This window comes from Neovison vison, chromosome 12 (genome assembly GCF_020171115.1).
Source record: "Neovison vison isolate M4711 chromosome 12, ASM_NN_V1, whole genome shotgun sequence".
NCBI lineage: Eukaryota > Metazoa > Chordata > Mammalia > Carnivora > Mustelidae > Neogale > Neogale vison.
The window spans coordinates 115,479,458-115,494,651 of NC_058102.1; the positions used below are offsets into that span (position 1 = coordinate 115,479,458).

The 15,194-nt window shown below is 41.7% G+C and overlaps 1 protein-coding gene across 13 annotated transcripts in view; it reads left to right on the plus strand.

Annotated features, from left to right (window-relative positions):
* Positions 1–15,194, plus strand: part of PARD3 (par-3 family cell polarity regulator) — a 659,680-nt gene that overhangs the window by 516,267 nt on the left and 128,219 nt on the right. The window lies entirely within an intron of this gene.

The following is a 15,194-nucleotide window of genomic DNA, read 5'->3' on the forward strand; positions in this document are numbered from 1 at the left end:
GGAAATGAGCAAGACCTCATTTACTTGCCAGGTTCCTCTTACTTGGTGTTACCTGAGAGACTGTACACAATATATTGCACACAGACTGATAGGAATTAGGTAGGATGCTAAGGAGATTGACTCAGGTTGGGGAAGGGAGGCTTCAAAGACATGATGTGGGGGCACCTGAGTGGCTCAGTGGGTTAAAGCCTCTGTCTTCAGCTCAGGTCATGATCTTAGGGTCCTGGGATCGAGCCCCGCATTGGGCTCTATGCTTGGCGGGGAGCCTGCTTCTCCCTCTCTCTCTCGGCCTGCCTCTCTGCCTACTTGTGATCTCTCTCTCTGTCAAATAAATAAGTAAAATCTTAAAAAAAATAACTAAAAAAAAAAAAAGACATGATGTGCTTGCATCCAAAGTGGGTCAGAGCTTTTATATCTATATATCTATAAATATCTATAATATATAGTATCATATGCATATTATAGTATATAAATATATGTTTAATATAATAAATATATATTATTTGTTATAATATGTAAATATTATTTAACAAAATATATAAATATATCACATATATACACAATCTATATAAATATAAAAAATAAAAATTTGTAAGATGTTGATAAATAAAAATCTTTACATATATTTACCTAGTTTTGACTGACAATGCAGTCTAGTTAAGGCACTCGATTTATATATGTGCTCCTGGTAAATATGAAATGTGGTCAACATTTCACTATGTAGATTCTCTAATACCTCCTGTGCCTAAAAGCCACTGGCAGTATTGCTGTGGCTTTTCTCTCTGAGCGGTCTGATGCTTTGGAAGGGTTTATGGATTTCGGCAAGTGAGGCTTGCCTAGCCTTTAGGGCCCTTGCTGTCTTCAGCTCTCAGTTAGGTGGGGCCTTGAGGCCTGCCGGATAATGAAGTAGAGCCTGGACCGGCAGAGACGCTCTGCCCCATCAGGCAGGTGGTTTCTACGAGAGCAGATCCAGGATTCAGGGGCTGTGAGTGAGGGCTGTGGTTGGGGATATTGACCTTATGGATCCAAAATAGGTTTGTGAGAATATTTATGTTTTTCATATAGTATGGCTCAAAACACCTGAAGAATCTCAAAGTCTTGTTTCGGCTCTTCTTGGCCGTGAATGGCCTGTGGTTTGCAATATCCCCAGGCCTGTAGGCTTTGCTGGATAAACAAGGGACATGGGACTCCATTAGTTAGTGGCAGTTATCTGTTGAACACTTGCTAGACGCAGACTACCTTGCCAGGCCAGTTCAGAAATGCTGGCAGATCTCGTTTTCCCTCTGATATTATGTTTAAGGAATTTTATTTGCATCTGGGAGAGCCCCAGTAATCCGTCTTTGTGATAGATAAATCCAAAATGTGCTGCGCCAGTTTCTTTTAAAGTTTAGTACATCTTTTTAAAAAAAATTTTTTTAAATTTATTTATTTATTTGAGAGTGGGAGAAAGAGATTGCAGGGGGGAGGAGCTGAGGGAGAGGGTCAAGCAGATTCCACCCTGAGCATGGATCCTGATGCGGGGCTCGATCTCACAACCCTGAGATCATGACCTGAGCTGAAATCAAGAGTCAGACGCGTAATTGACTGAGCCACCCACGTGCCCCAGGATCAGCACATCTTTGAATTGTCTTGCTTTTTCTGTTTCTACTTTTACACACAATTAGGGCAAACTGGAGATAGGTGTCGTGTTATCCCCGCTGACTGAGGGGTTTGTGATGATCAGCGGTCCCATCGGACTTACAACTGGCTGATTTTTTGAAGGGCAGGTGCTCTGGGCCTTACCGGGACGTCCTTCGCAGCTATTGCACGAGACCGTGACTCTCCCACTTTTACCCTAGTACAATACTGAAAACATTTACAAGTCCAGTGACTATGCCAAGGCCACACACGTACATATATGCAGGGTTGGATACGATTGTGTTCTTAGAGAGCTGAAAATTCTGGTGATAAACTCCACTGTCTTGGGAGAACCCAGACCTGAGGCAAGTACAAGGCAGGGCCTCTGCTATCTCCCCATCGATGGCGAGCCAGGCAGCATCCCTACTCAGGGGCTGATGTCCTTCCTGAGGGCACTCTGGGCCTGCACACCGGCCACCAGGGTGAGTCTTCCCACGTGCCCTTTGGCTTGAACCTTCACAGCCAACAGTGGGAAGGAGGGCGTCTGGGAAGATGGGTGTCAGGGCAAGGAAGACAGGCTAGTTGACCACGAGTTGGTGTATCGTTCCAGGCAAATTCTGGGACCTCACAGGCGCCACAGGCCTGCAGCCCTGAGGAAGGAGTGAGTCGCAGGTGCTTCTGTGGCAGAAGGCCACACCCGGGAGCACTCCCCTGTGAAGGCCTCAGCTGCCTCTGAGGGGTCCTGGCTCTGGCCCCAAAGCAGCGAGGGCTCGGGGCCAGGAGCAGGCGGAGCCACCAGCAGTAATTAAAGGTGGCTAATGTGAAGAAATGCAAATAATTTAAAATTGCAACGTTCCCGCGTCCTTTCCCAAACTCCCTAATTACCTTCTCTGCTTTAGTTTTCTGACTAGTGCTTATGCTGTTATCATAGGGCCTAGCCTAGTCAGACTTTCAAAACACAGTTTATCCTCCATCTCCTACAACTAGACTGAAGTTCCCTTTCAGGTAGGAGTCTTTGTCTGTTTTGTCTGCGGCTGTATTCCAAGGCCTGGCATATGGTCATTCGAATATTTTAAGTGAATGAATAAACCAAGCTCTCAGTCAGCACAGGAAAGGCAGTATGTGGGGCGTGGTATCTCAAAAGGACAACTCGAAGCTGTACGCAAGTAGAGGGGCCTGCTTTAGAAAAGAAGAGGGGGAGTTCTAGCCTCAAAAGGAAGTTAAACATTTTAATTGTTAAAACTCACTTTTGCTCATGCTAGATCCATAATCCTTCCGGGTTTCCTAAAGCTTCTATAATTTTGAGGGAGAGACGTGATACAATATTATGCAATGTGATACATTAAGGTAGATATGATCTAGGTAGGGTAAAGGGCACAGTCTGAGTTCCAATGCCAGCTCTGCCATTTAACCTTCTGTGCCTCACTTTCTGTACCTGTAAAATGGGGATATTGACATTACTGACCTCATTAGGATTTTTGTGTATGCATGTGAGGATTAAATGAATGATTACAGACGAGGCCCTTTGAATACTACCTGGCCCATAGAAGATTCCGGTAAGTGTCAGTTGCTGTCATCAACATCATCCTTATTCTTATGCTATCACCACCATTACCATCTGTACTTATTGATTTTTTATTTGAAAGAAAGAGCGAGCAGAGTTGGGAGAAAGGCAGGGGGAGAGAGAGAATCCCAAGCAGACTCCACACTGAGCGGGGGAGCCCAACATGGGGCTCAGTCTCGTGCTCTGAGACCATGACCTGAACTGAGATTAAGAGTCAGACGTTTGAGCTACCAAGGCGCCCCTGTATTCTTGCATTCTAAGGACTTTTAGAAGCTAAAAAGTTTGCCTCATAGATTGTTTCATCTGAACATGATCTATAATGATTCTGTATTTTTTTAGCATTTTTGTGCATAAGAATTTGTTGTAGGTTTCTCAATTTTGATGCCACAGTTGGCATCTGCAGCTTTTTATAGTATATGCTGTGCTAAGATGTGCGTTGCTGTGGACATTTGACTGATTTCTGTCATTAAGAAGCAACTTAATCTGCAGTAAGTTGGTGTAGTATTGAACTTGAAAAGCCACAGATTCATTTTCAAAAGAGGACACTAAAGTAAATGAGGTTTATGATATTTGAGGACAGGAATGAAGACAGCACAGACCTGGGGCTGGGGTCAGATCCTCCCCGAGCTCATGATGCATCCCATGGATGACTCCCCGCCTTCAGGAAGGCTGCTTACCTTACCATTTTCCTCCTGGAATGTGGGGTGGCATAATAGGGCCATTTTAAATAGCTCTGTGGTATATTTAAATAAAAACTACCGTGTAATTGCATAATATTAGTATTACAAATGCCTCGTATTCATTATATGATAATTAATTAAAATAAGGTTCAGTGTTAATAAATATGTAGTAGAGAATATTATTGATGTTTTATTTATGGTAAACAGGAAATGTCCCTTCTGATTTTTTTTTTTTTATTCCCAGCCTGGAAACAATAAATCAGATATGAGAAGGGGCTAGATTGTTTTCTTTCATGATATGCCTTTTTCTGGCCCATTTTGTCCACTTACCTGGGATTAGCTACATACATACCTCACAAAATGAGGTCTCATTATACCCAAGGATAGCTAAATGCCCATCAAGGAATAAATGAATGCGTTTGAGTTGTTTTAATTAGCTAGGTGTGATTTAAAGGTTGCTGAAATCAAAAAGGCTTATTCATTTTTCATCAATAATCACTTACCTTAATATTTCATTAGAACCCGCTGATTTGCAGACCTCCTTCTGGGCTTTGATTCATTATGACTGCAGACATAATTTAACTTTCCCTCTTTTTCTCATTCTGTATTATACTCTTTCATCTCTGAGACACTGTTAAGATGTTTCCAACATTCTTCACAGGGCTGCTAATTGGTCCAACTTTTTTTTTTTTTAACTGTACTTAAAGCTCAGAGTTCTGGGCTGTGGAAAGCTATATGTGCACGCGCATGAGTTTTTGCACTGGGTTCTTGCCTCCTCTGAATATCTGATAATAACGTGCAGATTTTCTATTTCATATGTTCCTAGACTAAGGACTGAATTATCATATGCAGAAGTCAGGAAGTAAGTAACTGGGACGCACCCTTAGACTATGCCATCAATGGGAAAGAACGAAGCATCGTGTGTGAGGCATGGTCGGGGCTGAGATCACGATCTTGGCATACACCTTATTCTCAGAACGTGTCTCCGGTTGCTTTCGAGGCACACTTGTCCTCACCCTCCGATGCTCCGTGGGCCTGTGTGTCCTCGGGGGTGGCCCTGTCCCTGGCTTCTGTGCTGCCACCTAGAGAGCGCTGCTCCGTCTCAGTGAAGCCAAGAGTTGGGCCCTCATGTTAATGTGATGCCTGTGCAGGGAAGGGCCATTCTTTATTCTTAAACTGTTCCCTGGCTGCTTGTGACCTGTAGCAGCTAGACACAGCCCACGCAGGGTGTGGGAATCGGATCGGAACCTCTTAAAACCCCAAACTCCAAGTACCTCTCCTTAAATGCATCCATAGGCCCTAGGTTTTTGTTTTTGTGTTGGTTTTTTCATTTTGTTTTGTTGTTCTTGTTTTTGAATAACTAACCTAAAAGGTGGAAACATGCTTGGCACATACAGGTTCTGACAAGCTGATGCTAGCACTGAAAAAAAAAAAGTAGATGGATAGATATTTTCTTTTTTCTTTTTTGAAATTGATTTTGAAGTAGTATATGTCTATTTTCCACAGCCATGTTAAGCTATTTTTGTGTATAGTACATATTATTAATTTTCACTAGCTGTAACAGTTTTCGTGCTGAGCAAAAATTGCTAAATGTTAAGAAATAAAAACTTGGGCTTAAAATTGGTAAATGTATATGTGTACAGAATTGTAAATATTTTCATTGGATTGAAACCATTCTCCCCTCTTGACTGTTCTCAGAAAACTTAATGCTGACTTGCCTCATGTCCCTGATCTATTTTTCCCAGAAATATGTCTAAAAAATTAATGAGCCACCAGTAGATATATAAATATCTACTAATGGAGAATTAAAAGAATGCTTATACTTAAGGAGATATTATCTACCATTAAAAATTATTAATCCTTTCTTTACCCAGAGCTAGTCCTTACATTTTGCCTACCTTTGGAATGTTTGTTGATAACTCTTCATATTAAATACTTTATTCTTCCGTATTAGCATTACCATGACTTGTTTAGTGTGAGTATGCATATTTCAGTAATTCTAGTATTTGCATATGATACTCTCAAGATTCCAGGAAGAAGCTTAAGATAGATTTACTGGACTTCATCATTATGATCCTCTCAACCTACCTGTCCTGCTTCTCAGCCTTCAATGGACATGTGAATGCAGATGTAAGCTTCTATAGCAGGGTGACATAGTAGATCACTGTGGCTTTATTTATTTTTTAAGATTTTATATATTTATTGACAGACAGAGAGAGATCACCAGTAGGCAGAGAGAGAGGAGGAAGCAGGCTCCCCACTGAGCAGAGAGCCCCATGAGGGGCTGGATCCCAGGACCCTGAGATCATGACCTGAGCCGAAGGCAGATGCTTAACCCATTGAGCCACCCAGGCGCCTCCCCCCCCACCGCCCCGTGGCTTTAGATTCAGATCTTGGCTCTGCCACTTACTTGGATGTTTGGCAAGTTACTTAACCTCTGTGAGCCTCGTTAAATTCATCTGTACTTTAAATTTTTTGTCCCATTGTTAGACCATATGTCAGCTGTGTCCCGGTTTTTATATTTAGAAAATATGTTCTTCATAACCATGCATCATGGTCCGTGTTAGAAGCTATTGGGGCTAAAAGAGAAATAGAGATCCAATCTCTGATGGTAATGCTCTCCTAGTCTTTTGGGAGAATAACAGACGGATTTAAATAACACAACCAGTTTTATTGACCATGCTGTTTATTTTAATAGCTAGACCAGAATGGTTTGATTGACTTTTTAAAAATCTGGTATGTTTTTTACCATATGGACAAGGCCATATCTAGAGTGCCAAGCTAATAAGCCTTCTTTTCTCTGCCAGTGAACCATGAAAGTTGTTAGCAAAATGTTTTATTTTGAATCGATCCATTTTCTAAGCTCTTGGTGATATAAACACCCTTCTTAAAAGATAGAGTACAGATTATCGTTCATCAGTCACTGGAAATTTGTTGCATCAAAGAACTGTAGGCAATGAGTATGTGAAATGATCTAGAACAGAACGTATACTGTGTGATTGGGGATGCCTAAAAACGTTATAAAACTACCCTAAATCAGTTGATTGTGGGTACACGGTTCCAGATTTTGAATGGTGTTGTAACACAAAGAACATAAAACATGGCAGTTGGGTAATACTTAGCAGTAATGTATTGTTTTAAATAGTCAGGGTTTAAAGTAGCATGACTTTGTACTTTCCTCATTGTGCAAATCATTCTAAATCGTGATACCACTTATGTGAACAGCAGTGAAATCACAGTATTAGATTGTCTTCTCCCCTAATCAATTCTTAAATATTCATAGCATCCCTAGCTTCCTCGGGACCATCAAAACACTCATATCTTTTATTTCTCTCCTCCTCCAGTTTGTGTTTTCCTTTATGTCCTTTACCATACACACTATCTTTAAATTAGTTGCTGAACGCCCTTGTTCCTCTAATTCCACCATCACTGTATTTTCTGGATCTGTTTCTATTGACTTATTTTCTCCTCATTGTGAGTTACATTTTCCTACTTTTTATGTCTAATAAATTTTTATCAGATGCCAGACATTTTGAATTTTATTACATTGAGGCTGGGTTTTACTCTCTTTTGTAAGAGTGTTGGATCTTTCTTGGCAAGTGGTTAAATTAATGGCTGATTGTTTGTTATTTTTAGGCTGCTTTAAAATCTTTTTTCGGCCGGGGTGAGAGTAACCTTCATGTTGAGGCCCAACTTAGTCCCATTTCCAAGATGTGGCCCTTCCTGATGGACTAATTCATGTGGTCAAATAATTCCATGAGGTCTCTTCCTCCAGTTGGAGAAAAACTGCCCACTTCCTAGTACTTTAAGAGTGTCCCAAATTGTTCATCTTACTGCTGCCTGGGAATGATTTTCTTTTCTCACAGAAAGTTGTTCCTCACCAGGCTTCTGGTGTTTTACCTGACCCAAGCATGGTTTGTCCACATGCGGATTTCTGGAGCTCTGTCTTCAGTGTAGATCTCTCTTCTCAGAAAATCTGTCCCAGAAATTCTGATGCCTCAGCCTCCCCCAATTCAGAATTCTGTCTGTGTGACTACAGTGCCAATTTGCGTTCCCCTCCCTGCATTGCAGTGTGGGAATTTCCACCAGACAGAAAGCCTGGGTACGGCTAGAGCTTATCTCATTTGTTTCCTTTTCTTGGAGATGACAGCCCTAGTCTTCCTCACACCCAATTTCTGAACATAGTTTTTATGATTCTCCAGTTGCTTAAAATAAGATGGGAGCTCTATACCACTTATATCCTCTTGTTGCCAGAAATGGAACTTCTTAAAATATATTTAAAGAATTGTTCTTCTGAGGGCGTCTTCGTTCTACCCACACAGTCTTACTCCTAAACCACTCACAATTGGCTTCTGAAAGACTCTTTGCAGGGGCTCCTGGGTGGCTCAGTTGGTTAAGCATCTGATTCTTGATCTAAGGGTCATGAGTTCAGGCTCCCCTCTCCTATGGGAGGAGGGAAAGGGAGGGAAGGAAGAAAAGAAGGGAGAGAAGGAAGGAAAGAAGGCAGGGAGAGAGGGATGAAGGGAAGGAGAGGGAAGGGAAGGAAGGAAGGAAGGAAGGCATGCAGGCAGGCAGGCTCACTCTTTCCAAGTGATGAAATTGCCGGATCTTGCGACTGTAGCATTGTCTTTCACCTCCTTGTTCTTTCTGAAATATTTAGTGTTGATGACCACTCCTTCACACCACCTTAAAAAGGCATTCATGTTGGGTTTACAGGACACTCTTTTTCCTTTGTCTCTTACGCTTTAATTTATGTCTTCATTGTTGACTACCACTTTGGGGGGGGGGTGGCTCTTTTATCCCCTACCTGTCGTAATGCTCAAGTACCTGCTTTCTGATCTAGTTTCCTTCCTAGTGTGCCTTCACCTGTCACATATGTGCAGCAGATTCCTGAGGTCACTGTAAGCAGAGCTGATCTATCTCTGAGTACCACCCCTGCTTCCCCGCCTCTCTCTCTGGGTATACTGACAGCAGCAAAACTCAACGTAACCGATCTACCGTTATCTGTATTATCAATACCATAGCCATCACGGTGTCCCCTCTGTCTGCTATTTTTGCCATCCTCCTCCCTGTGCTCTTCGCACATCCCCTTCCTTCATCCTTGTGTCTAGTGATAAGGTTTTATTGATTGTTTCTGTACTGTTTGTCAAACCAGTTCTCCCCCACCTGTTTCACTGTCTGGACTCAGAGATGTATTATCCCTTCTCTGGTGTAGTGAAGTAGCAGCACTTACATTCTGCGCCCCTCCCACCGATCTGTGATCCATCTTATATGTGTCAGCATCACCTTTCTAAAGTCTAGTTTGGGTGGCATTGCTCCTGCTCAGAAAATCTCACTGCAGAATCGAGTCCAAACTTTTCTCGAGTGTGGTGTTCTCCTCCTGGTGAGCCACCAGAGTGGCTTAATCCTCCATGTTTGCCCTTGTCAAAACTAGTCACACTAGGCTATTTGCTATCCCAGAATGTGTCAAGCATTTTCCTACCATAGTCCCCATCACATAAGCTTTTTTTTTTTAATCAGTCTGAAACTGACGCATATGGCTCTCTTTATCTCCATTGTTAAGAATCCTAATTTTCCAGATGCCATCTCTGCAAATTTAGTACATCTAGTTGGAATGAGTCTCTCATTTTTCTTGGATGCAAAACATTTTTGCATGCCTGCCTACTAAGGATTTCTATGTTTGTATGGGAGAGTTAGAAGCTATCTGCATCCCCTCCACTTTTTGCATGATTTGCATTTTTTCTCATTTTGTTCTAGATGTCTTCTTTAGTGATGGTGGGAAATCATTAAGGCATTCCCCAAGAGCTGCTTTTAGGACTCACACTGCAGCCAGAAAGCAATCTCATGTGTAGGGTTGTGATCACTCTGTATGAGGCTGACTTCTCTTATAAGAAAATAAGGCTCAGGGCCATGCCTTCTTCACTCATAACCTCCAGATGCTTTTGCATATTTTTGGAGAATTTGAAGGTGGGCATGAGGATGAATAAATGAAAAAAAATTGGCTTAAAATTGTTGAATCATTTGATTGATTTAAGGAGATTATGTAGCATGTGACTTCAGCATCTAAGATGATTCCGTTTATAAAAATCAGTTACGTATAACTTTGCGGTAACATATCAGTGACATGGAACAGAATAAATCACTTTACAAATCCATTATTGCGGGGCACCTGGGTGGCTCAGTGGGTTAAAGCCTCTGCCTTCGGCTCAGGACATGATCTCAGGGTCCTGGGATCAAGCCCCGCATCAGGCTCTCCGCTCAGCGAGGAACCTGCTTCCTCTTCTCTCTCTCTCTGCCTGCCTCTCTGCCTACTTGTGATCTCTCTCTCTGTCAAATAAATAAATAAAATCTTTAAAAAAAAATCCATTATTGCACTGTAGTTTTGGGGAGGGGCTAGGACAAAATAATTCAAATTCAGTATTGATAAAGGTGTGTGTGTTTGTGTGTGTATATTTATATATGCAAACTTTTCCCCTGATACATTTCATAAGCTAGTGACCATGATCTATCCTCCTCCTGATAATGCTGGATTCAAGGCTAGGCATCCCAAGGAAACAAAGAATACAGGTTATTTTGGGACCCGTCAACATCTCTCCTCTTGTCTCTCTTTCTTCCTGTGCAAATATTCTGGCAGTGTGGTGCACTACGCTTAACTAGGCACAACATTTTGCTGATTTCCTTTAAATGTTTCCTGAGTAAGAAACACATTATCCCTTAATCAGCTTCTTTTGAGATGTCTGTTTACACTAAACAAAGTCCTATTCCAATTAGTTTCAAATTCTGAGCTAAAGGCTGGTAATTAAACATTGTCTGAAGAAGCGTCCTGCTACCGTATTGCAATATTGAAGTCCAGGTGCAGGAGAAACAATGTTAAGCTTATTATCACGTTTATCAATTTAATTGGTCATCCACAAAGAAAGACTATATATTGACATCAGTTTCAAACTTAAGCACTGTGAATTTGAGAAACTACCTCTATTCCCTCATCTGTACGGTGAAATATCCGCATACAGATAAATAGTAATGGTCACTATCTTGTAGAATTGTGTAGGAGAAATGAGATACTATAGATAAAACATTTGGCATAAAGCCTGCTTTCAGTATTATAAATCTGTTTTATTGTGGTGCATGTCAAAAATCTGACAAAAATATGTTATGATAAAACAACCCTTTTAATAAGTAGACCTTGAAAACTTAATGAGAGGTACAATTACTTGAAGAAGCATTTAGTTTTAGTACATTATGAAATCTTAGACTTCATTTTAAATGGAATTTAATCTATAGAAACTACTGGCCAAGCTATGGAGTAAATAAAATGAGATAATCCCTGAATGTGACATATCCGGCAACGTACTTAATGTTATGTTGCACGTGTGTAATAACAATTTTGTAGCCAGTGTTTTCTGAGTAATGTGAATGTGGGCATCAGCTGGGATGAGAGCATTTCAAACTTGGACTGTCAGTAGATGAACCACTGTAACATTAATTGGCGATAGAATTTATTTCATAACGTGTGTGATCTGTTGCATTGGTAAAATAGATTATTTTTAGATTCCCATATAAAATTGTTTTCTCACTAGATAATTATAATTGGCTCTGTGTGTAACACAAATTTTAAATATTTTATGTTATTAGTAACACCAGCGTAACACAGGAATTAACAAGATAGAAATGCAAATACATTTTCCTGTTTCTTAAACTGTGGCTGCAAACAGAGAATTGGTTCTGTAAATTATTTTTAATGTGCACACTTTTTAACAAGGTCCTTAAAGTGGTAATCATTTCTCAGTTTCCAACGTCGAGGGGTAGTCATGGTTTGACAGCTGTAATGTTGCTTTTGTTGGTGATGAAATACTGGTTTTCATTAAATTTTATGTTAAAATAGACTTTAGAATCATAGGTTTCTCCGGTTGCAGAGCTGGGAGGACCTGGTTTTTTTTTAAAGATTTTATTTATTTATTTGAGAGAGAGAGAGAACGAGCAGGGGCAGAAAGGAGAAGAGGGAGAGGGACAAGCAGATTCCACACTGAGTGCAGAGCCCTACACTGGGCTGGACACGGGGCAGGACACAGGGCTGGACATGGGACTCGATCCCACAACCCTGCGCTGACATCAAGAGTCCAAAGCTCAACCGACTGAGCCACCCGGGTGCCCCTGGGAAGTCCTGATTTAACAGCCCCTTACTTTACTGAAGTGGGAACTGAGGGGTTGGGATGTCAACAAGGGCGACTGCTGCCTATCGTTATCTTTCCTTTAAAGGTGGTGGTACCGTGGCAAAGCAGCTGATGTGGAGTCAGGAAACCTGTGGGCTTGTGGGACCACTGCCCTCAGATAGGCGTGCTGGCTTGTGTGAGTCACTTCATTTGTCTTCTACAAATGTATAAAAGAGACTCACACGTGGTCTGCCAGTTACGAAAAGGAAGTGTATGTAAATATAGTATATATGTGAAAGTAGTAGTATACATGAAATAAATATATATGTGAAAGTGTACTTAAAAATCTAAAGGTCTACCTGTGTGTGTCACACTTGTATAATTCCCGCTGCCGGGTGACTTCTTCCATGAACTCTAGAAGTTTACTGAGTAATGTATTCATTCAGAGGTAGAGATGTGGCAGCTTTGAAGAGTAGAGGACACCTTACCCTACTAGTGGTGTATTGGAATGTTCTGGGACTTAGATACTTCTTTAATAAGCAATACCCAGGTAAGGGTCTAACTGGACTTCGAGTGGGAAAAAAAAATTTTTTAAGAGCTTAATATGTAGGATGTAGTTAGAACCCATGGACACCACAGTAACAGTTACGTTACGTTAATGTAACGGTTAATGCCACAGTTACATGAAGCAGAGGCAGCTCTGTGAATGGATGATGCCAGCACGAGTCCAGTGTGGACCAGCCTGTCTTAGAGCTTGAGAGGGATGCATCATCTGGACAAATCGGTCCGTTTCCTCTGAATTCTGTGTTGTCCTTCTCACCCCCACTGGCCCCGGCAGTGGTGGCTCCCTGAGCTGTGTCTGTGGCCATTCTTCATTTCGTTGCAGAGTCTTGTTAAATATCGCGATGTCCCCCCGTTGCAGTTATGACTGAGACACGTTGACCGCACTCTGCGTTAATCACTCACGCTGTGTTCCTGCTTCCTTGGACCTGCATTGGTTCCAGGGCTACTTTCCATCCTTCTCTTTTGCTTTCTTCTTTATTTCTCCTGCCGCTGATCCAGCCTTGCCTTTTCACTTCTGTGCACTCTGGATCCTCTGTTCTCCTTCTCCTGTGTCTGCTGCCTGCGGCTCCTGCTCCCCAACACTCCCAGGACCCAGCCACACCGGCCAGCGAGTGTTCCCACGCTCACGCCCCTGCACCTGGCATTTCGTCTGCTGGATGCCCTGCCCTGGCTCTTGACGTGACTGAATGCTTCTTGTCGTCCCGGCTCACTCTTCAGGGTGATATTTTCTGATGCCCCGTCTATGTGCCACAGGCTGCCCCACCTCCCAACCCCTCTCTAACCCATTACCCTTCTTTAATGTTTGCATACACATATCCCTATCTCAGCCTGCCCTCTTCGCCCATGTGTTTTCTTATTTCTAATTCTGCCTTCTTGAATCTATATTCAAGACCCCCCATGTCCTGTCTGTCTGTCTGCAAGGTTCCTCTACAATGGCTGGCCAGGGGTAGGTGCTAGCAGATCCTTACTGTATGCATGCGTGTATGTGTGTATTTCGTATGCAGGTTTTGTGTGTGTATCTTTCTATGCATGTGTGGATATATGTGTGTTTGTGTGGGGGTGTGGCTTCCTTCCCCTTGCTTAGGAAGCGCTCTTACCTACTCTCAGAAAATCCTGCTGGGTGGCAGGTGCTGACCTCTGGGTATGCCACGAAGATGGTCCCCACCAGGAGCAAAAATGAGTCCTCTCCTTCTGGTGCTTTCTGTTTCGGGTTTTTAAAGCACCTCCTTTTCACCAAACTCAAAAACTCTGCCTTGTCTCAGCGGTATTTAAGAACCAATTTGTCAGAGATTTTGCTTTTAACCCTCCTTGCATGCCTCCTAAAAAAATTCTTCTTTGAGACTATAGAATGAAGAGCTTCTGGAAAGTGTTCTCGTTGAATTAACATACATTAATAGTATGATTCCTTTCACTGAACCTTAAAGTTATTTTAATATTAAAGTGATACTTTTGGGGCACCTGGATGGCTTAGTTGGTTGGGCAACTGCCTTCCGCTTGGGTCATGGTCCTGGAGTCCCGGGATCGAGTCCTGCATTGGCTTCCTGCTTGGCAGGGAGTCTGCTTCTCCCTCTGACCCTCCCCCTTCTCATGCTCTCTCTCTCTTTCATTCTATCTCTCTCTCTCAAATAAATAAATAAAATCTTAAAAAATAACTTAAAAAAAGTAATACCTTTTTTGTGTGTAAAACTTAGAAAATAGAAAAGGAAATAAAAAAAGAAAAAGATGATCTCACCCCAATATAATAATTATTAACATTTTAGAGTACATTCTTAGGCACACAGCCATACATAGATCGATATTTACAGATGTATACTTATTCAAAACTAAATCATATTATACATAACTCTTTGGTGACCTGCCTTTTTACTTAGTATATCACAAACATCTTTCTATGCCAGTCAGCGTTCTCCTACAAAAGTACTTTTTAAATGGCTACAGTATTTCATTTTTGGGGTTTATCTTGGTCAAACCAATTTGCGCTTAACAGCCTAAACCTCACTTTTCTTGTCTGTAAAAGACAACAACATTGCCTTAAATAGCATAAGGAAATTAAATAAGAAGAGGCACAGAAAGCACCAAGACCGTCACCTAGCAAGTACTCAGTGATTACTAGCTGCCCTTTAGTTTATATTTATCCATTCCTACTATCATTTAATAACTTAAAACGCATTCTGATCTGTCCTACTACTCTTTCTTACGAATTCAAGTATGTAATTTTATTTTATCAATAACACATTTTTAAAGTCTAAAAATCCACATTGTCTCTATTTTCAAATAATGTTATCAAAAGATAGTAGGGCATTTCTAGTTCCTCCCAAAGGAAGAACACTTTAGTTTTATAAAAGAGGTTGCTTCAGGAGTTTCCACCTGGAAGTAAAAGTTGGTCCTACTTGCCTTCGTCTATCTCATTCCTGGCCTCTGCCACCTTTTCGATCTGACCTTCTGCTAAAGGTTGATGTTCACCCCGGCTGTTTCAGGACGAAGGCCGGGAGCGGAAGCCCCTCCATCCTGGATAGCCTTGCTCTTCTGCGTTCTCTCATCTTTTATCCTCTTTCAGGGCTCATTGGGCTGCTAGCCTCGGGGTGGTAGGAAACTAAAGAAATTGTTTTCAGAGTG